This window comes from Miniopterus schreibersii (assembly GCF_964146895.1).
Source record: "Miniopterus schreibersii genome assembly, chromosome: 5".
In the NCBI taxonomy this organism is placed as follows: Eukaryota; Metazoa; Chordata; class Mammalia; order Chiroptera; family Miniopteridae; genus Miniopterus; species Miniopterus schreibersii.
Genome location: NC_138106.1, coordinates 80,605,185 through 80,628,757, shown reverse-complemented (window position 1 = coordinate 80,628,757; position 23,573 = coordinate 80,605,185). Strand labels below are relative to the sequence as shown.

At 36.6% G+C, this 23,573-nt stretch overlaps 1 protein-coding gene across 5 annotated transcripts in view; it reads left to right on the top strand.

Moving 5' to 3' along the window:
* Positions 1-23,573, top strand: part of NRIP1 (nuclear receptor interacting protein 1) — a 90,574-nt gene that overhangs the window by 6,086 nt on the left and 60,915 nt on the right. For all 5 annotated transcript variants that reach the window (XM_081139176.1, XM_081139175.1, XM_081139178.1 and 2 more), the window contains exon 2: positions 12,578-12,657. The gene's annotated coding sequence lies outside the window, so the exon portion shown is untranslated. The remainder of the gene's footprint in view (positions 1-12,577; positions 12,658-23,573) is intronic.

The window sequence follows — 23,573 nt, the reverse complement described above, 5'->3', positions numbered from 1 at the left end:
TTTTTTAACTTGGTATACCTCAGGGAATAAAGTTCGAAATTAAAACCCATCTGCCTCTTTAGCTTTGTGTCATTTAGCAAAAATATCTTAAGGATGGAAGGAAGAGACCCTTATTTGCCTTAAATTCCAGGTCACTGTGTGACTAAGCCTAGTGTCTCAAGAAATCTTAAACTAGAAGCCTGCTGGGAATTTGAGTCATCAGCTTAAGATACCACTGGGATCAGGACAACTCTCATTGACCTAGTGTTGGTGTTGATTCAGAGCTTTGGTGGAAAGGATTCTTTCACCCTTGGACTTCTTAAGAAAGTCATTTTTTAGTCACCTGTTAAATAATAGTCAGGGCTAGTCCTTGTTTTCAAATCTATAATTTGCTGATGGGTTGAGAACAACTTAGAAAATAAGGAATTAGAAGCTTTTGTTAGTAGTGTGCTTTGATTGTTTTACGTTTATCTTCTTTACCAGCTAAGATAGATAAGAGAAAAGCTTAAGACACATTGTGGATAAGCTAGTTTCTTGTAGTTGTGTGCTTTTAATTGTTGAACTTGCCCATACTGTACATAACATGTTCACATGTTAAATATGTACTGCATTAAAAAAGTCAGATGATAATTTAGCCCTGCACTAGTAAGATCGGAAATTGCATTTATATTCAACCTTAAAATGAGAATAGTATTATAATTGTTCTGGTGATTTAATGACAATATAGATGAGAGAGCCTGACATGTAACAGGACACAATGAAAGTTTGAGAATTAGAAGTTCAGAATAAAAAGGGGACTTCTCTCTTGAGGAATCTGTCTAGAAATCGAGAGATAGGAAGTGTTTAAGGGATTACAACTGGTTTTTGAAAAGCAGTCTTGTAATACTAGTGGAAAAGAGACAAGGGAGGGACGGAGAACAGAAGAAGGTGGAGAGCAAGAAAAAGTATTTGAAAACATGTGAAACATCCCAGGTGGGGCATAGAAATATCCTCAAAATAAAATAATCACAGTTTTGTTTTTCCCCCTAAAGGGAATATTTGCACAATGGGTCTTGTAGGCTCAAGCTTGAATTTTGTTGTTGTTGTTTTTTTGTGTGTTTTGTTACTCTTTACCCGAGGATGTTTTTTCCATTGTTTTTCAGAGAGACTGGAAGGGAGGGAGGGAGGAGGAGAGAGAGAAAAACATTGATGTGAGAGAGACACATCGGTTGGTTGCCTCCAGCAGGTGCCCCAACCAGGGTAGGGAGAACCTGCAACCCAGGTACATGCCCTTGACCAGGAATCAAACCCGAGACCTAAGGGTCTAGAGCCAGCATTTTAACCACTGAGCCAAACCGGCCAGGGCTCAAGTTTGAATTTTAAAAAACACTTTTAGAGTATTTTTGTTTTGTTATCCCACACATACTTTTCTAGCTTAGATTCTGCTACTAAAAGAAGGTGTGGAACAGATAAAAGGGCCGTCGTTTTATATCTCTGGGCAACATCTGTAGAATCTGTAGAACAGAGTTAGACTTGATTTCTAAATTCTGAAATTCTGACACTACATCAATATATGCTCTTGTTGACAGTGAGCAGTAAAGATTTCAAGCCTTTTGTTTTAAAAGGAGAGTAGAGATGATTGGATAAAAACTTGAAATATGAAAGAGTTGTTTTAGCTACTTGCCTTTTCTTTTTTATTGGGATGAAGAGCAGGGAAAGGAAGTCTTTGGAGGCTGTTGCTTTGCGCTGGCCACTTTACAGTTCCCTGGTGACATGTAGGTATCATTTTCTCTATTTTACAGATAAAGAAACTTAGTCTGAGAGATGCCCGAGTAACTAATTTCATTGATAACAATCTGCTTTTTCCTGAGAGCATGCCATCTTTTGAAGAGAAAACCAGTCTCTCTGATTTTTAGAAAGCCATCAAAAAAGCCTGCTTCCAGTCTGGTAGCCACAGAACTCATGTAGCACAGACAGTCTGCCCAACTGGGATTCTCAGACCAGTCTCGCTGGGAAAGGACATTTCCAATATATGATTCTGCAGCAGTTGAAGTTAGTGCCCAGAGAGCTGATGACCTGCTCCCTGGGCTTACTGGGGAAGTGTAGTCACCAAGGACAGCTAAGCAGTGCTAACCTCTGTGAAGCGTACCACAGAATTACCATAGTGCTCTGAAAGCAACTATGTTTCTTGATATAATTCATTAAAGTAGCTTGTCATGGCCTTAATCCAGGTATTCCCAAAGCTAATTATGTTTGTCCACTTCAGGGAGCAGTTGTAGCAAATTCAGAGCCTTGGCTCTTCCTGGCTGAAAAGTTAAACCTCCTGACTATTGCAGTTCTAAGCGTGATTTTTTTTTTATTGCCATATCTTCATCCACAATAATTTTAAAGACTATGCTATACTGATAAACTGGACTCTGCAATACAAAGAGGAAATTGATAGTGAGTTTGTGAATTTATCAGAGGGAAGCAGAAATAGAGAGATGAGTATTTGGCTTCATTTTGGGAGTAGACTATGGTGAGGAAAGAGATTTTTGAAATACAGAGGTGTGTAGCATATACTACCTTTAAAGTACACATCAGGCATGTTCTTTTATTGTTGCGGTAATGAGAAATGGAGTTATAAACCTCTCCACCTCTTTTTACTTGCCTCATTTAAAATTTATGGAATTTTGAACCCAAAAGAATCAAGCTGAGTGGTTTCCTCTACACTAAAAGGTATAGTCAAATTGAAACTGTATTGGACACACAAGGCTCCTATACATCATATTTTGTAGGGAGCTTTGAAGTTTTGAAATACCAAGTAAACGTTGGATAAACAAAAGTGTTTGTATAAAAGCTGCATAGGACTGTTTTGCTACAATTTATTAAAATAATATATCTAGCCAAATAAGAGAGAAACTGTTTTAGTGAACAGTCTGAGAGAAAATACATTTCTGGAGTTCAGCTATGTACTTGTATTATTTCCCTAACCCATTCATGCCTTTGAAAAAATTTAATTAAAATAGACAGTCTGTGTGAGGCCAGGGATTAAAGATGGAAGGTTTTATTCACCATCTGGTTGTTTCCCACTCTCCAGATGTTTGGTGTTACTGAGGCAAAACTCAAGCAATGAATGCATTGGCCACTTCCGTAGTGAACGCTCCTCTTACCTCTCTTGGTAATCCATCCATCATTGACCTGAATCACCACCACGTTTTTTTTTTTCTTTTTTTCAAACTTTTATACACATATATATACATATATATATATACACACACACACATATATTTGCTTGGGCTTTCACAAATTGAAGTAATTTCATAGCTCCTTAGGTTTTCAGGTTGGAGGGAATTGGATGCGGATGCTTGGGCTTAAGCGTACTGTCCTGGGGGTACCTTGTTCTACTTCCCCGTCGTCAAATTTTAAGCTTTAGAGACATCTTGCTTAACGGAAAAGCATGTGGCGCAAGTAGTTGGTGTCGACTGTAAACTAAATAGTGATAAATGCTACTGTTCCCTGTTTTTCCTTCTCAGTTTCTCACTTACCCCTTTTTAGTTTGTCAGGGGTGTCCTTGTGCTACAATGGGGTAAATGATTACTTATTTTCTACATTTTTGTGATTGTTGGTAATTTAAAAATTTTAAAACATTTATTGCCTACATTTTATACAGGAAGAAATTGAGCCCCTAAGAATTTACCAAAATTTTAAACTCATACAGCTAGCAGTTGGGTAAATGCAGGATAAAGAAACCAAATCTTGATTTATTTCACACTTCTTTGGTTTTGCTAAATTGATCTTAGGAAGGGGCTTGTGTCCCAGCTGTTAATGGGAAGCTAATAACCGTTGGTAATGGATCCCGAGGTAAACTCCAAGCAAATACCAAGAATAGCCAGACAGGCGGGGTCTTCTTGAGAAGGAGAGTGAGAAAAGGCCAACTATGTCACCCTAGTTTTTGTAGCCTGTTTTCTTCTCATTCTGTTAAAACATGGTTTTCAGAACAGCCTTATGATTCATTTGATATTCTGGTACTTGGACTTTCTCGGCTGAGAATTGAAAAAGAAATTTTACAGTGCAGGTGTGCATCTGTTCATCAGCTTTGGTTCTACATGTATATACATTTACAGTTCTGTTTAAAAAATCAGTAGGGCAGGGGAACTTCTTTGTGTAGATTAACAGAGTAGTGTGATGAGAACGCTCACAGGCCCGCTCTCCTAATTACTGAAGAGGAATGTCCTGAAACCATTTGTGGAGGTGACTGGGTCTGTTGATTTAATTAGGAACATAATGCAAAGCCTGTGGACCCCATTCCCATATTCTCCTGGGCAGAGGTAGCAAGATGAGGGCAGTGCGTGGACCATTGCTGATAATGTGCCCTGGACCCCCCTACCTCCAGGCCCAACCCCTCTAGAAAGAAAGGGAGAGAAGAAACCTGATGGTAGCTGTTTATGTGGGCCACAGAGGGACCACATTCCTCACCTTGGTGAAGCAACGGGAAAGGAGTATTCTCACTCCTGGGACAGAGGGAGAGCGTGTGCATGCTCAGCACAGCCCCCAACTCCCTAACACCGTCAGACTCGTCTCATGGTTCTCCATACCCCTCACTGAACTGTCTCACTTGCTTAGTGCAATGCCTGTCTTCCTCAGTAGAGGGGAAGCCCCATGAGCAGGAGCATGCTAGTCATCAGTGTGCTGGTGCTGCAGTTGCCTGGCTCATAGGAGGCTGCTGTAAACATTTGTTGAATTGCACTGTACCAGTGCTGGCTCTTGGTAAAATCTGGATTTGGGGGAAGGGGGCCAGGAAAGGAGCCTTTATGCATTTGTATATGATAGTTGCTAATTATTATGTATAACTTGTGCTTAATAGCTGATGTTCTACATTTTTTTCCCTTAGTCTATTTAAATTAGGACTTCTAAAAGGAATAATATTTCTTCCTTAAAATGTATCATCTTTTTCCAGGCATATTAATTATGAAGGGAAAACGGAAACTGTTGGTGACAGTATAATTACTTGGCACTTGAGATTGTTTTGTAATGCTAAGTTTCTTTAAAAGTACTCAGTTTACAATATATTTGAAAACATGTTCAGCAGAATCTTAGGGGGCAACATTTTTTTTAAGGAAATGAAACAGAATATTTCTAGAGCCTTATAGGCAGGTTCCTGAGTCCCTTCAGTAGTCATAGAACCCACCAGCCTGGCACATTTAATGGCATTGGATTTGACTAGTTGGGAAGAGGAGGCATCTCAGATCTCATGTCTAGAGTAAATTTTGGCATCGATAATCTTAAAAGTTAGAGGTCATCAAGAAGGACTTGATTCAAGCCAATAAGTTAGGATTTGTTCTTTTCTAGAGGTGAATTTTCTGATGGTTAGAGCACTGTCATGTTCAACTAGATTAATAATGCTGAGGCAGAAGAGAAAATTATTTTAAAATGGATCTCAGAAATTTCTAGACTAGCTGTTAATTTTCACATGCTAAAGAAAATGTATTGATTATCTGGGATTATATACTTACAGCATTGAAATTTAACAAATGCTCTTAAAATAACTTTAACCTAGGTTCTTGCTTTGTGAAGACACAGTTTTTTACTAAACTTTATGTTTGTGTGGAAGTGGATGTCTTTTATAAACAGGAAAATCATCTCATGGTTCATATATTTTTCTATGTAGTCACATGCTTATAAATCATAGCTAAAGAAGATATGCAGACTAATGGGCTGTTGTCCACAGTAAAGAGTAAAAAATTAGCACACTTACTATTTATGTGCCTTTTCCTTTCATTTCTCTGCCAGTCAGTATGTCATAGAGCGCATCAGTTCTGTACATTAGTATGAACTTTTCACTGCTGGGTTCCTCAGAAACCCAAACTTAATTCCTATTTTCATGAACTGACTCTTATAATTATAAGGCATGATATCTCATTTAAGTTAGCTTTATTTGCCAATGCAGTAAAAAGGGCACATGAGACTAAATCATTAGTTTGCTGCTACAAGTGTGTGTTATCGTTTTGACTGCTCATCCATCCATGTGTTTTAAATATTATACATCTTTGTGTATATTCCTCCAAGAGATGCTTTCCTTTGAAGGCATTATTCTAATAGCATGAACACATTCACTTTGAGTTTTAAACACTTGTACTACCTTCTCTTTTTACCCCTTAAATAGTAGTAAATTCTGTCAGTGAAATTGTTCATCATCTTAGCACAATTCTGAATGGTACTTCTTTTGAAAACTATTATCTGTTCCATTTTATAATGGCATTAATGTGTATGGTTCCAGGTTGCTAGAGGCAAAAATAACAATACTTGTTAATATTTGAAAATAGGAAAAAGTGGGCCATTGGGTGAACAGTGAAATTAAAACCTGACTTTCAATCTTTTGACAAATCTAAAATTGATATGCATTTCCTTACATGAGTTATAAATAGAAATCCAAATTTTATGTTATTGACCTTTAAATTATACAGAGAGTAGTAAAATTTTATCTGTTTTATGAAGTGGAAAGAGAATAGCACACATTACTATATATTAAAACAAAAATACTCCCGTGACGATAACTTGTTAGTTTGCACTACATTTCATTTCATTTTGCAGTGAATTTTAAAGTTTTGTTTTCATTTTTATTTTTTAGACTTCTGGTAAATGTGAACAACAATCCATATACATACAGGTGTACAAATAAATTTTTAAAGGTACCCAGTTGTGAATTTGCCCTTTGGGGTTAAGTAGCAAGTTGTAATTGCTTTCTGGATCTTAAGTCATTTGCCCTCTTAAATACTTAAATGAAGTATCAGGAAAGAAAAGAAAAAAGTATTCATGCCTTTGTAAGTGTTGCAGAATTTAGCAGTTCTAAATGACCATTACTACTTTTAAAAAGAAAAAAAAGAAGTGAGGAGCTAGAAAGTTTTGGTGTGGGGAGGAAAGGAAAAGTTACTTCTAAACTCTGTTGATATGCCCATTTATTTTGCTTTAGGCCTGTTTGTGTGGTGTAGTATAGAAGGTGGTGAAATGAAATGATTTGTGGTGAAAACAGTATCCTTAACACGCTGCTGAGTAGTTTAACTATTAATCAGAGATACCATGGAGAATAAAAAATTAGAGCTAGAGATTAGATAGATTTCAGTGAGGCTCCTCCTATGCCAGGAAATGGGCAAGTCATTTAATATTTTGGGGCTTCCGTTTGTAAATTAAAGGGGGTGGACTGGATTGATCATTTGGTTCTCTACTCTAGACTCTGTAAGAATCAGTATCACTTCAAAAGTGAGGTTTTACTGTCGTGTGCATTGAGTAGCAAGGTGCATAGTACTAAGGGCTGGGAGGATGTCCCTTATGATTTTTTGAGCTTGGCACTTAATATTTTACAGCAAAGTTTTTAGTTTAGCATAATTGAACTTGTACTAGATAGGGTTAATAGGCTAGAACAAAAGGTCAAAGCATAAGGCATTAGGCTTAATTAAGGGAGAGCAGAAGTGGCAGGAGTGTGTGACAGTTAAATGGGTTTCCCACAGACTAATGTCGGTTACAGTGCAACCATGCCTCAACTTAAGTGGGTTATTTTGTGCAAAGGGCAGCAGTGATTAGCAGTTTGACATGCCAGACACTTCTGGCCAATCCCATCTGTTTTAGAGGTTAAAAAAGCACACCTTTATGAGCTGATGGATTGATTTGTGTGCCCGTCTGGTAAAGATTAGAAGTCCAAGGCCAGTGCAGTAAATGTCAGTTATGGAATATTGTACTTTCTTCCTTGGCTCATTGTTTTAACCGCCAACTGTTTTATAATGGGGGATAATTGCTATTTATGGAGTTGAATGCAAGATGGGTGGGGGAACAGGTGAGAGAGGAAGAAAAATATTTCCTAGATGGAATTGTGAATTAACATATCCTTGGAGCAGGTGTTTCAAATGAAGATATGGCCTGCTCTAGATACACTTGATTTTATGGAGTGTTTATGGCTTGTTCCTTATACTTGGAGTCACATTGTTCTTTTCTGAGTATTACCTAAGCAACCCTATCAGTCCAGGATTTAACTTTACATACTGAATTGGTAAGTATTTAGGTACCTCTTTTTCAGGCCGATGGATAGTTTACTTCCATACCATCATACATATTTAAAAAGTATATTTTGTTCATTGACCTCCTGGGGAAGAGGAAAGGGAAAAGAAAAGAAAAGAAATGGAAATGTAGAAACACACACACACATGGCTTTGTGGGTAGGATTTACTATGCTCACCTGAGATTGATGCATTGTGTTAAAATGAAGTGTGTCTAAGCCTGGACTCAGAGATCTCTCTTTATTTAACGTTGAGAGCTGTAAGAGTGATGCCGTTAATACAGTTTACTTTCCGTTCAAAGTTGTAGCCCATTTAAACATACACAAAGGCTTGACACATCCATGGAAAGGAAAATCCTAGTTGTATGTGGACGAAATAGAACTTTAGATACTGTGATCATCATCAATGAGCTTTAGGAACATCAAGCTTTCAGTCTTTTGCATGCACACACAGAAGGAAGTGTTCGAGAAATAACAAAAAGTTATCATTTTGGTCATCAAGTTGCTGTCATACTGAGATTTGAGTTCCAGTCAAAATATAACCAAGAACACTGGAAACAGTATTAGAAGATTTTGATTGGCCCCCATGCCTTTATACTTCTCCAAGTATGTGAACCATGAATTGCCCGTTACATAGTTACACAGATTACAGTTGACCCTTAAGCAATGCCGGGGGTTAGGGGCGCTGACCCCTTGTACAGTTGAAAATCCCCGTATAACTCTTTACTCCTCAAAATGCTGAGTTGTCCCTAATTATCCTCAGGGGATTGGTTCCAGGACCTCCATGCATACCAAAGTCCACAGATGTTAAATTCTCTATAGAATGGCATACAGTTGACCCTCCACATCCACAGATTCCCATCTGTGGATCAAAAATAGTACAGGTATTTATTGAAAAAATCTGTGAATAAGAGGACCTGCATGGTTCAAAGCCATGTTGTTCAAAGGTCAACTGTATATATATTGTGTTAGACCCTGAATTGGTTCTTAGAGAAAGAAAATTAAAATATCTAAAGAAGATACGGTCACTGAATGTTACATATGGTTCATAATAGTAACTAGTACTTTTAAAAATATATGTATGCATTTATTTTACTACTAAGCAGTTCCAAAGGAAATTGACTTAAGTTATAAAGAGAAATTGAGGTGTTTTATTTCTCATTTAGAAAAGACAAAGTGATGTCACATTATTGGAGTTTATTTACGAATATTGTACTTAAATTTATGTATTCATCCTGCATCCTTTGTGGAGTAGCATCAATTGAAACAATTTGGATCTATTACAGATTTACATGAAAAAGGTCCTGCCCTTCTGTGAAGGGAAAGAAGGTACAGAAGCATAAATTTTATAATATCATTGCTTCTCTTTCATTAAATCATTTCTAAATTGCAAAAGATTGGCTTGAGTAGTATAAAAGTACTTGTGTAGTAAATTAAATGTGGGAGATTTATCTAATTTAATGGACACATACTTCTTAAATGAATTTCCTGGTGATGTTACAATAAACCTAAACAAATTTGATGTTCTACATTTGTGCCAATATGACAAACATTTTTAATATACCCTAGATTCTGTTCTTTATAGTTTCCTGCTCTTTTCTCCAGTAAACTCAAGTGCAAATAATACCTAGTGTGTGTTAGAATTTTACTAAACTGAAGGGAAATATTTTGTAGATTAACTTGAAGAATAGATGTTGTCCCTTATGATCTGTGGTAGTTAATTCCTGTCAGTCTATTGTGTGTTCTTAGTTTTACTAATGTGGCATTATTGCCTTTGAGACATGTTAAGTCTTTTGCTCCTCTAAGCAAATTAGTTGGACTTATGCTTGTTTAGGTTAAAAAAGAGAAAGAAAACAAACTCCTAAGATACAGATGCTCCTCAACTTATGGTGGAGTTAAACCCATCGTAAGTTCAAAATGCATTTAGTACACCAAACTTAATAATGATTATAGTTTAGCCTAGCCTACCTTAAACATGCTTAGAGCACTTACATTAGCCTACAGTTGGCTAGTTACCTTGAGTTTCATCGCAAAAGTGATCACCTTCCTCTTCTTCCCACCAGAAGCAGAAGACACAAATGCACATTTATAGACCTGATGGAGTGAGAAAACACAAAACACAATGTCCAAAAAATGCTGGCATTACAGTACACTGTAAGGTATCGGCGGTTGACCCTTGGGATCGCTGGCTGACTGGGAGCTGCCGCCCACTTGCCACTGCCGTGTGTCACAAGCCCAGGAAAACACCAAAATCCAAAATTTGATGTATGGTTTCTACTGAATGCATTTAGCTTCTCACCATTGTAAAGTAGAGAAATTGTAAGTTGAACCATCTGAAGTCAGGGATTGTCTGTACTTAGGATGCTGTGTTTGCAGTTCTTGTCCTAAAAATTTTTATAGCTTCGTAACCTGAATTTTAGTTGTTAGCAGTTTTTATGAGACACTGGAAAAAATCATAGCCCTATTTCATGTCTTGATTTTAAATGTTGTTAGGGTATAGAATTGTCATTTGTCTCTATTCAGGCAGATTGGTTTTAATTAGGAAGGCATAATATGTGATAAACTTACTTAAATGTATATTCTTAGTGTATTTCCTATATATTTATATTTATAAAATTAATGTGTATGTATGTGATACATTTCACATAGCGGTGTCTGTACCTGTTGATTGCACTAAGCATTAGGTATCTCCTGATGAGGGAGGGAGAAGGTGCTACCACACTGTCTTAAGTAGAGCATTCCTCTGCGGTAAATTGCATACATTTTACTTTTTTGTATTCTGTGACCTTGAGTCAGTGACTTCCGCCCAGAATAGTTTCAAAGTCATGTAAATGAATGCAATTAAGGTATTGCTTACCATCTTACACAGTGCAGATGGAATCTCATTGGGTAGAGAGGTTTGTTTGCTTTCTGTGGAAGGTCAGAATAAGGTTAAATTTTATTGCATAAAATGATTTGGTAATGTTTTTATTTAGCTGCTGAAAAAGTTGTGTCCTAATAGGAAATGATTTGGGACAAAAAAATAAAATAAAATAACATTTGTTTTTTTATAAATCAGTAGGAGGTCTCTTCAGGATGTTTGTTTGTGTGTGGTTTTTTTTTTTTTATAGTTATAATTCTATTTTAAGGTGATGCCTTCTGTCTTCTAAAATTTGGGGAACATTCTGCCATTAGTTTTGATTCTGGGTATCTTGACTTATACATATAAGTGGCATTTCCTGCTGCTGATGGAAGGTAGCTTAGGAGCTGCTGATATGTGCATAGGGGATTTGTGTTAATGTCCAGTTATTGTGCCAATTGGTGCAAGACCTCGGACAGTAGGACTGGAGTCAAAATTCACCTGAAAAGAAACCTGCTACCCAGCTAGGCTGTTTGTCTATAGGAGTTGGCGGGGCATTCACGTAGATACTAGAAGAGTCTTGCTGATGGAGAATGGGTGGGGGGAAAGAGAGAGAGAGGATGAAAGATAAAGAGAAAGAAAGAATGAAGTAATTAAAAGACAGGCAAGTATTCTCCATTGTAGTTGAACCATATAATTTTCTTTCCTGTTATGGTGGTGGTGTTTTTTATTTCAGCTTGGTATATTAATTGATAACGCCTCTAAGATTCACTGATTGATTAAACAAGCATTTTCTGAGCATCTGCTCTGAACCTTGCGCCATGCTAGGTATTGGGGGGATTCCGAGGTGAATGAAGAGTTCACAGTCACAGGAAGAATGACAGTGACCAGGATACAAGACAGTGACCTAGAGGTGCGGTGGTGGAGAGCCTGCCCTGCTAGGATGTTGAGGAAGCATCACTCAGACATTTGGTTCCTTTGTATGGTTTTAGGGAGACTGAAGGCCACTGGTAAAATGAAGTGATAAGGGAAAATCGCTGCTTTATTTGGGGAGGTTAAAGTTCAGGTTTATGAATTTGTTTTGGGGCTAAGCTATCATTTGTGAGAACAGGTTATAGGCTATAGGATAGAAAATGAGAATTCTAGAAATGTGAGCCAGCTGTAATGCAGTGGCTGATACAAAGGGAATGCCGCGGTAGTGGAGCCAGGGAGTGTGTACGGTGCCTTCCTATCGCCAGCTCTGTTCACTGTCCCTGGCCTGTTGATCAATGTGAAGTTTCCTCAGCCACCACAGTATTAAAGTGGAGGCTGTGCCTCTTGCCCAAAACATTTTCACACATTCTTTTGTTCCTGCAAGTAGAAACTTTCCCACAAGTTGATGCCATTTTAGGTGTAGGATGGTTCTAATTCTGAGTTTAACAATTTTTGTTCCTACTGATGTAGAGAAAAAAATGAGGTGTTTCAAACTCTCTCTTGACTACTAAATAATTTTAATACAGACAGTGTTTTTTGGTAAATAATTTCATAATACAGATTTTTTAAATCAGATTTGGTCAGTAGCTATGTTCAAGTAAAGCATGTATAATTAGTAATATTTTTTATCTTACAATAAATCTTTTTTGTTGTTCTCTGAGTTAGTTTATTTTAGTCAGTAGTTATGTTATAAAAGATTATGTTATAAAACATGCTATTGAGGGTTTTTTTAAAGATAAGATGCACTTGAAGTAACACTTCTTTCTCTTAATTTTCAGGGAGTGTTTGGATTGTGAGCTATTTCAGAACTCTTCTCAGGACCCATTATTTTAACATTTTGGAGAAACACATTCAGAAGGTATTGTATTTTGTGTCATTGCTTCATTTTTAAAAAAATGTAGTTAAGCCTTTTCAGTTATAGGAAAGAAAGATTATGCCATATTTTGTTATTTATTTTTCTTTAGGTTTTACATATTAATAAGTTAGATGTTTGACATTTGTTACAGAGGGGAGGGATACATTTCAGTTATGGTAAATTCTGAACTTAGCGTGAGTGAAAGATATTTGGTTTAGATGGAACCAGTTTTGCCTATTTTAAACATCTGAAGTATTTACATTTTATCTTTTCAGTATTGAACTATTTGAAAGAATGATTTGATTAAAAAATGAGACATAAAAGGTTCCTGTTTATCTAAGACAGTGTGAAATATGCATTAAATAAATCTGGCAGTCCGAAAGTCCTCCTGCCTACGACAAGTCTACCTTCTGGTTTAGGAATCAGCTGCCATCTTTCTATCAGTCTTTCATCAGGATCTGTGGACTTATGCAACCAGGTCACCTGCCTCTGCCCCTGCCAGCTCGTCTACTGAATCCCTATCTGCATTGTCACATGTGGTTAGCTTGATGTGGTAGCATCGCAGTTCATCTGCTTGTTGCCAGAGTCTCGGGACATGTGATGTATAACTAGGGAGGGATAGTAAGATTATCAGGTGAGAAACTTACCTGCTTAGTGTGTTGTCTTTGTAACCCCAGGGCCCCATGGGAATACACCACCTAGTTTGGCCAAAGTCAATGGTAAACAGGGACCCCTTCAGCCACACCCAAAGTTTCCTTCCGAGTGTCCACCATTAGACCTCCCTTAAGTCTTGTGTTTTCCTTTTAAAAAACTTGCCAGCTGTCTTGCTTGGAATAGAAACAGATGAAGGAAGGACACAAATACACTTAAAAAAATGCATATTTCTTAAAGTTGCAGTAAATAGGCCTCATTCTTTCAGTACATATTTACTTTATTAACTGGATATTCATGATTTATATTCACATGAAATAGCACAAAAACCAGTTTTACATATTTTCTTAATCACTTGTTGAGGAGTATGAATTTGTAGAATTAAATGAATATAGTTTTTTATGTTTCCATAGCATATTATTATATTGAACTTTTAAAGTAGAAACTCTCTATGTTCAAGATTATTCACTATTGGCAAAGCAATATTTCCCCCCTCCTGTCAGTTATGAGAGGGAGGGTAAAAGCAAGTAAGAATTGAAATAAGCACATTAGGATTGTAAAAGAACTTGTAAATGAATCCCCCAAATACTAAATTTAATTTTTTCTATATATACTTTATCAGTAAAAGAAATGATACGATCAGAAACTCTGGAATATGTGGAATTTAAAATTCTCTTTTAAAATTGAAAATAAGAATTAACTATTACAATTAAATATTTGAAGATATAAACATTCAAATAGTTGCCCTGGCCAATGTCGCTCAGTTGGTTGGAGCATCATCATCCTGTGCACCGAAAGGTCTCAGGTTCAATTCCCGGTTAGGGCATGTGCCGGAGGCAGCTGATCCATGTTTCTCTCTCACATCGATGTTTCTTTCTCCCTCTCTCCCTTCCTTGCTCTCTAAAATCAATAAAAAAAATTCAAATGGTTTATACCTATTAGTTATAAAGAGGATTGTTGTACTTTTAAAGTCATTATGAATTATTCATTTCTAAAAGTTATGCAGTCTCAAAATTAAGAGTTAAGTTCAAATAACATTGAACTGGTTACTATTTTTTATTAAAAAGAAATTAAGTTTAGATGCAGACTTAAGAAGACAAATTCTCACATAAGTTCAGAAAAGGATTTGTTTGGGTTTAAGTCGTTCTTTTGAAAATAACTTACCATATGGTTTTTTTTAAAGGTACTTATTTAAAAAAAAAACAAAACACTTTACTGAAGTATAACTTCATATAGTCAGATAGGCACTTTACTTGCTAGGTCTATGATTTTTTACATAAGCATACCCTGCATACCTAACACACTACCCCAGAGGGCTGTCTTTCCTAGTAAATACTACCTCCACCCAGCAGAAACCAGGCTTTGGTATTTTTTTATTATTATTTTTAATCCTCACTCGAGGATGTATTTTCCATTGCTTTTCAGAGAGAGTGGGGGGGGAGGGGAGAGAGAGAAACATTGATTGGTTGCCTCCCACATGCGCACCCACTAGAGCCGAGCATGCAACCAAGGTATGTTCCCTTGGCTGGAATTGAACCCGGGACCCTTCAGTCTGCAGGCTGATGCTCTAACCACTGAGCCAAACCGGCCAGGGCAGTCTTTGGTATTTCTTATCATAGATTAGTTTTGTCTGTTTTTGAAACTTTATACATTTGAAATTGTAGTATGAGCTCTTTTGCTTCTGAATTTTTTATCAACATTATGTCTGTGAGAGTCATTCTTGTGACATTTCTGCCCTGTCCCTGCAGTCATCTATAGGGTGTCCCCCAAAAATGTATATGCACTTTAAATGATTATAAAGTCAGTGTTTATTAACATACAGATCATTTCTAAAATTTAAAAGAACCTACAGAAATGAATAATTTTTTTTGCCAATGCCTGTTTTCAAACTCGTGACTGTTCTGGTCCAGGCACTGCTGATAACTCGAAGCAGTGGAATCACAAACATCAAGAATCATTTTGTTGCCCGGCCGGGTGTGGCTCAGAGGTTGAGCGTCGGCCTAGGATCCAGGCGGTTGGGGTTTGATTCCCAGTCAGGGCACATGCCCTGGTTGCGGGCTCGATCAATGACTCTCTCATCATTGATGTTTCTATCTCTCTCTCTTCCTCTCCTTTCCTCTCTCTGAAATCAATAAAGATATATTTAAAAAAAAAAAAAGAATCATTTTGTTCGCTATTTGTGTGCCCTTAATTTAACTGTTGTGTTTTTGTACCTTGAACTTTATCTTTTATGTATCCCCATAAAAAAAGTCTAGTGGCACTTTAGGATAAATTTTCTTTGTTCAAAGCTTAGTCTGGCTTCACCCATTATTTCAAATCAGCTAAACCTGAAAAGGAATGAAAATTAAGTGAGTTACCAGCTGTTAAAGTGTGTAGACCTCCGCAGCCAAGGTATCCCACCCGATTAAGAAGACTCCATACGTGGCTGTGGGACCAGTCCATTCCGTGCCTCCGCCCCCTGCCAGTCTCAGTGTGGCTTCTTCTGTAAATCTCTAGTCGTAGGACTTCCGTTCAGCCAGATTTCAGGCAGCTTTGAATGATGGTTTTTCTGTAGTTTAGTTGTAATTTTGATGTGTTAAAATACACATTTTTTTAAACTGTAAAATAAAAATCTGTAACATTCACATCTGCCATTTTACTCTAGGTTATATGCTGGATTGAATGCTACTCTTAAAGCGTGCTGGTTTAATTTGAATGTGATAATCCATATGATGTAGCTCTTGCCTTCTTCTGAATAAAATGGGGCACTTAAACAAAAACGGTTGAATGTGTACGTATAGATATACCTATGGCTTCTCGTTAATTAGGGTATTTAGAGGTTTCCTAGATGTTTAGGGTTAACTTTTTTTTTTTTTACATATATATTTGCCAAGTAGGAAAAATCAAGAATTATAATGTTTTATATGAACCTGGGTCAGATTTTGCTATGAAATTAGTTTGCTTTAAGTTTTTTAGTGCTCAGAATTTGGTATGTGGGTCAGGGACTACTTACTGACCTGTGAAAATGGTCACATACAGAGTGTCCTCAGGGGTAAAGCCCCTTGAGCTATACCTGCCATAATTACACTTGTTAACTAGTATTTTGGGTTCTAGATCTGAGGTAGTTTGATAGCCCTACCTACCAACACATTTTTTACAGTACTACCTCTTTCCTTTAAATGAAGTCAACTATCCTTTTTGACACCAGTTCTAATAGTGCATCTTACTGACTATTTAAAAAAGAAAGAAAATAATTTCTCTGCTTAAAAGCCTTCATCTCAGTTGCAATAAAACTAAAGTCCTTGTGTTAGCAGATAAGACCTCTCAATGAGGCCTGGTGACCACACCACTCAAAGTGGAAGCCTCCTCTCCTTCCTCTCTCCTCTCCTTTTCCACAGCACTTAGCACCTTCAAACATACTATGAAATTTATTTTTTTAGTTAGTTACTTATTGTTTTCTCCTTCTAAAATGAAAGCTCCCTGAGGATAGGAATCTTCTGTTGTGTTCATCACTGATATATCTAAAAGGACCTAGAAGAATGCTGGGCATCTGTTGATGCAGCCACGATGGAACAATATGCAGGTTCCACAAAAAGTTAAAACAAAACTAAGACATGGTAGTAACGCACATATTCATCAATGCATACCTGGATAAAGAAAATGTGGTATTTGCATGCGATAGAATATTATTCAACCTCAAAAAAAAAAAAGGGAAATCCTGTCATTTGTGATAACATGGGTGAACCTAGACATTATCCTAAGTGAAATAAGCCAGACACAGAAGAACAGATGCTACATGATCAGCTTATACGAGGAATCCAGAACAGTCAAACTCAGAAGCAGAGTAGAAAGGTGGTTACTAGGAAGTAGGGGAAGGAGGAAACGGGGAGGTGCTGGCCAGAAGGTGCAGACTTTCTCCTCTGCAAGGTGAATGGAGATCTCCTGTACAGCATAATACATACAGTTAGCAAGACTGTATTTTAAACTTAAAAATTTTCTCAGAGGTAGATCTTATGTTGTACAGTGGCACCTTGGTTTTCGAACGTCTCTGTTGATGAGCATTTCGGGTTATGAACCCCGTAAACCTGGCAGGAAATGCTTCGGTTTTCAAACCTGCCTCGGAAATTGAACATGCCACGTGGCTTCCTCCGAGTGCAGATCCTGAGGCCTGGCTGTCAGCTGTGGATCCCTCGGTTTTTGAACCTTTCAGAACTAGAAGTCTTCAGGAACAAATCACATTAAAAAACTGAAGTACCACTGTATTCTTACCACACAAAAAATAAAGAAAGAGGGTGGGAGGAAGCTTGGAAGGTGATGGATGTGTTTATGGCATTAGCTATGGTGATGGTGTCACAGTGCATACTTATCTCCAAATTCATCAGGTTATACATAAATATGTACAGCATTTTGTATATTGATCAGACCTTAATAAAGTAGTTTTTTAAAAAAATACTAGGCATGTAGAAGGAGCTTGTAAGTATTTATTGACTAAATATTTATTGAATGCATGGAGAAGATAAACTTTTTTTTCACCCCTGAAAATTTGCCTTTGTGGATTTTCTGGGGCAGGGTTAAAGCAAGAGAAAATAAAAATCTTCAGCTGTATGTATAATAATGCATTTTGATAATTTAAATTAGTTGAAAGTCATTTATTCATCAAACTGATACACATATCCCTATGAAAAGTAATATGTAGATACAAGGTTTTCCAAAAATAGGGTTTATTATTCTGATCAGGTAATTTATCTTTTTTGTATTCATAGGTGTGTTTTTCCATTTGGGTCATAAAATAATGTTGGTTACCAGTTTGAGAAGTAAATTTATAAGTTATTTCATTTGTTCCTATAAAATATAGAGGCAAACATTGCATTTTGTTATTGTAAACTTAGTATGGGTCAGGTAGACCTTGATAGTTTTTAAGATGAATTTCTATACAGAAAGGTGTAGATTGTCATTCATTTTATACAGATATTTTCTAATTTTAATTTTGGGAAGCTTTATTTTTAGGTCACCTACAATAAATGTTTTTAAAATAGTACAAAAACGTAATAAAAAACATCAAGCAATGGTATTTGCTGTCTTAGAAAACATTCAAAGGAGATGTTGTGTTTATCCTATTATAGAATATAACTTTCTGAGATTATTTAATCAAAGTGTTTCTTGCCAGTTATTTGCAAGTTTTTGCTTTATATTATGCCTTCATTTAACACACGATGGCAGACAACCATATAGATGACTATTTCAATAATCATTTTCATTAGAACAGGAATAATTGCGAGTTTTAGTTTATCTCTTTCTCTTTCCACTGCCGTCTTCCAAATTCAAGCTTTACTACTTCACGACTCTTAGTTCCTGCAGCAGCTTTCTAACTGGTCTTTTGCCTTTTAGTTTTTATCATACAACATATCCTACACACCGTAGCACAGTAAACTCTCTGAAGGAAGTATCATTACTCTGAACAAAGACCTTTGCCCACAAGGTAAAGGCCAAGTCCTCTTTCTGCCTGGCTCCTGCTCATCCCAGCATCACAGCCCATTTGCCTCACCCGTCAGCATGGTGATTGCACATTTCTTACACTGCCGCCCTGTTTGTGCCATCTTTATCTCACAAGTCTTGTGACCTGAGATGTCTTGTGACCTCACCAGTTTTCTTTTATCAAAATGTTACCCATTCCGTGATTTGTATCAAAGAAAGGAACTTACGCTCTCTTCCACTTTTCCTACGTAGTTGGTGAGTGCTCTTCGCACTGCATTTATTTTCGTCGTCTTTTTAGCAGGATTGTAAACTGAAGGGAAGGGATCTTATCTTTTATAAATTTGTGATTTACAAAGCACTCAGCTTGATGCCTCATGTATACAGAGTAATAAATTGTTGATGAAACAACTCCAGGTATAGCCTTGAGCTTTAGAAGCATTTTTAAAAAAAAATGATAAAAATGTATTTTGTATTATACCACACAAATTATTTAAACTTACTGTGCAGCGGTTTTTGCATGTGGTTTGTGTGAAAATGAAATGATAACCTGCCTGTTAAAAATTTGCTGGTTCCAAAGTGTGATACAAATATTTGTTGTAGTATCCAAACTGTATTGTGTTGAATATATAAATGTCATTGGCTTAACTTCATGTGAAATATGCAGAATGTTATAGTATTTCTTACCTGAATAATGGCAAGATTGATTTATTATGTAAGCTGAATGTTTGCTATAAGTTTCTTTATTACTCTTCTGAAACAAGAAAGAATGATACAGATACTTTTTGTGAAAGTAATAAATTACCTATTTGGAATGCATCAATTTAAAAGATGAATTAACTTAGAAGTTTTGTTAAATTTTCAAAATTGATTCATAAATCTTCATATTGAATTACATTAGGATAAAATATATATTTTTTAATAGCATCGTTTCACTGATTTCCATAAATTTCTGAAAGGTGACCCCATCCCTATTAATTCTATTTCCTGGGAGTATTTAAAACTAAATAGTGTATCTGGCTAGTGGAGGTTCTAAATGGGACTGAATTGGGGGTGATGAGAATATTTTTATTTGATTGGGATACAATTCCAGTGGTAAGACCAGTATCTAGCAATGGAATAAGTTTCCGATGCTTAGAGATTTTTTTCCCCTAAAAAAAAAAAAAAAATGGGTATTGTGTATCTGGGTGGTAATGAAATTAGTTCAAAGAAAGAGATAAGTTGAGGTTCAGGGAAGAAACCATTTTTGTAAATCCAGCATCTTAACCCATAAATGTTTTCATCACATGTACAGTAGGCCTTGAATGTGGGCCCATATGATCTCTGTGTTTAAATGCTCAGATTTTGGTGGCACAAAGTGGTAACAGAGATAGAATTTGTAAAGAGGAGACAATAATTGAGGTTTCAAAGTCTTCCTTATTCATAACAAAATATGGTGTGCAATTTGGGTATTACTCTTTTGGCAACTAAATAGTTGTGGGAAGTTAACCTTACATAGGCCACCCAGATATATTTAGGCAGCCAGTATACAGAGCCCTTATTTTATTACCTAGGTTATAAAGTTTAGAAAAGATTTAGCCTTTTTTATAACGGTAATTAAAAAATCGATTCTTCTGTCTTATTTTATTTTACAGACTAAAATTCTGAGAGGAGATCTAAATGTATTTCCTAACAGAAACGGATATAGCCTTACAGTGAATGTTTTTAAAGGTATCTTGACAAGTGTATTAAAAATATGTGCATGGAGCCCTAACCAGTTTTGCTCAGTGGTTAGAGCATCAGCCCACAGACTGAAGGGTCTCGAGTTTGATTCCGGTCAAGGGCATGTACATTGTTTGCAGGCTCGATCCCTGGTCAGGCACATGCGGGAGGCAACCAATTGTTTCTCTCTGTCATGTTTCTCTCTCTCTCTCTCCCTTCTGCTCTCTCTGAGAAGCAATGGAAAAAATATGCCTGGATGAGTATTAAAAAAAAAAATCTATGTCTATATCTGTATCTATATATATATTCATGGAGTTTGTTTTGGTACTGAGTTCATGCTAATTTGCCATTTTCATAGTAATTCCAGGAAATAAGAAATGAATATTTTTATTTTACTTAAGTGCTCTCATGAGTTTCTGTTAAGCATGAAAAACATCATTACAGTATTTGTTGGAAAATCAAATACAGTTTAAACTTAGTCTGATGACCATAGAATGCTATTTTCTTAGCTTTTTAGTTTTCTTACAGTAGTGTAACCACTCTTCAGCTTGGTCTCTTTAATGTGAAATGGATTATCACTTACTTTTTTTTTTTAAACTCCAAAATTTTTGAAATGAATATGTATATTGAACTATTTAAAACTTTTCAAGGTCTAACATATAGACTTGTTTCTTACAGTTTTTTTTTAACTTATTGTTGACACTATTACAGATGTTCCACATTCTCCCCTCCTTTGCACACCTCCACCCAAATCCTGCCTCCCTCCACCCCCTCCCCCCGCCCCGGCCATCACCACACTGTTGTGTGTATCCATGGGCTATGCATGTATGTTCTTCCATCCAGTCTGCCCAATCCACCTCCCCTCTGACTTCTGTCGGTCTTTTTCATATACCCATGCCTCTGATTCTTTTTTGTTTGTCAGTTTATTTGGTTCACTAAATTCCACATATAAGTGAGATCATGTGATATATGTCCTTCTCTCACTGGCTTTTTTTGCTTAGCATAATATTCTCCAGGTCTGTCCATGCTCTTGCAAAGGGTAAGAGTGCCTTCTTTTTTATAGCCTCATAGTATTCCATGGTGTGAATGTCCCACAGCTTTTCTATCCACTCATCTACTGATGGGCCCTTGGGCCGTTTCAGATCTTGGATATTGCAAATAATGCTGCTATTAACATAGAGGTGCATACATTCTTTCGGATTGGTGTTTTGGGTTTCTTAGGATATATTCCTGGAAGTAGGATCACTGGGTCAAAAGGCAGTTCCATTTTTAACTTTTTAGGGAACCTCCATACTGCTTTCTATAGTGGCTGCTCCACTCTGCATTCCCACCAGCAGCGCACTAGGGTTCCCTTTTGTCCACACCCTCCCCAGCACTTATTGTTGTTGATTTATTGATGATAACTATTCTGCCAGGTATGAGGTGATATCTCATTTGTGGTTTTAATTTGCATCTCTCTGATGATTAGGGACTTTGAGCATTTTTTCCTATATCTATTGGCTGTCTGTATGTCCACTTTAGAGAAGTGTCTATTCAAGTCCTTTGCCCATTTTTTAATTGGATTGTTTTTTGTCCTGGTGTTGAGTTGTATGAGTTCTTTATATATTTTAGAAATGAACCTTTTATCTGATGTATCATTGACAAATATGTTCTCCCACACAGTGGGTTCCCTTTTCATTTTGTTAATGATTTCCTTTGCTGTGCAGAACCTTTTTAGTTTGATGCAGTCCCATTTGTTTATTTTTGCCTTTGTTTCTCTTGCTGTAGGAGATGTATTAGCCAAAATACTGCTACACGAGATGTCTGAGATTGTACTGCCTGTGTATTTTCCTAGGATTTTTATGGTTTCATGACTTCCATTTAAGTTTTTAATCCATTTTGAGTTTATTCTTGTGTATGGTGTAAGTTGGTGGTCTAGTTTCATTTTTTTGCATGCTCCTGTCAAGTTTTCCCAGCACCATTTATTGAAGAGACGGTCTTCATTGTATGCTCTTGACTCCTTTGTCAAGTATTAATTGACCATAGAGATGTGGGTCGATTTCTGGGCTCTCTCTTCTATTCCATTGATCTATATGCCTGTTCTTATGCCACTACCAGGCTGTTTTGATTACAGTGCCCTTGTAGTATAATTTAATATCCGGTATTGTGATTCCTCCCACTTTTTTCTTCTCTCTCAAGATTGCTGAGGCTATTGAGGGTCTCTTTTGTTTCTGATAGGTTTATCACACGATCACTGGTCATTTGTTTGTAGGCTTATGTTTTAGAAGAAAACATTTATTGGGGATAGAGAAGGCAGATGTAGTTGTTTTGTTTCTTTTTTTATTAAAAAAAAAAATTGACCCAAAGGATGTATTTCTCTTTTACCTCTTGTGTAGATACTAAAAGTAACCACCATCATGGCCATAGTTTAATATGGTGGTATATAAAATGCTGGTCTCAGAATAATAAGGTTTATATTTGAGGTGTAGCTCACCGCACAGACCGTTAGCAGATTATTTAATCTGAGCCTCAGTTTCCTGTAAAAATGATACAACCTACATCACAGGAATATTATGCAAAGTAAATGAGGAAATAAAGTTTGCTGCCACTAGTGTAATTTTTTAGAAAGGTAATATGTTATTGACAATATTGTTAATTCTGTATTTTTCAAAAGAAATAAAATAGGTTTTTGGGTGACCACTGTTTTGCTTAGTAGTGCCCCCTTTTACACATTCTGCACTTTTTTTTTCTTTTCTCCACTTTAAGAATTTTCACAAAGCTGAGTCCATGCTTTTGAAGTTCTGTCAAGTTTGAATCAGTTAACATCTGCCACCTACTGACCCAATTCTCTCTACTTCCGCCAACTCTGCTCTCTCCTTACAACCCTTGCTTGTTTATGTTGGGTGATTAAACTGGCCTGCGTTTGATTTTCCCGAAGATCTAGATTAATGCACTGTTAGAAATGGCAGCTTCTAAGTGCGTTTGCACTGTAAAGTAAGGTGCGTAGGAGCCAGTGATATTTTTTCTCCCCTAAAGAAAACAGTTTTCAGAGAAAACAATTAGTAAAACCCCAGGCAGACTTGCTTTTTCTTTCATTGTATAGCCATTATAGGTTTTTCAAATCAGTTCTGCCTACA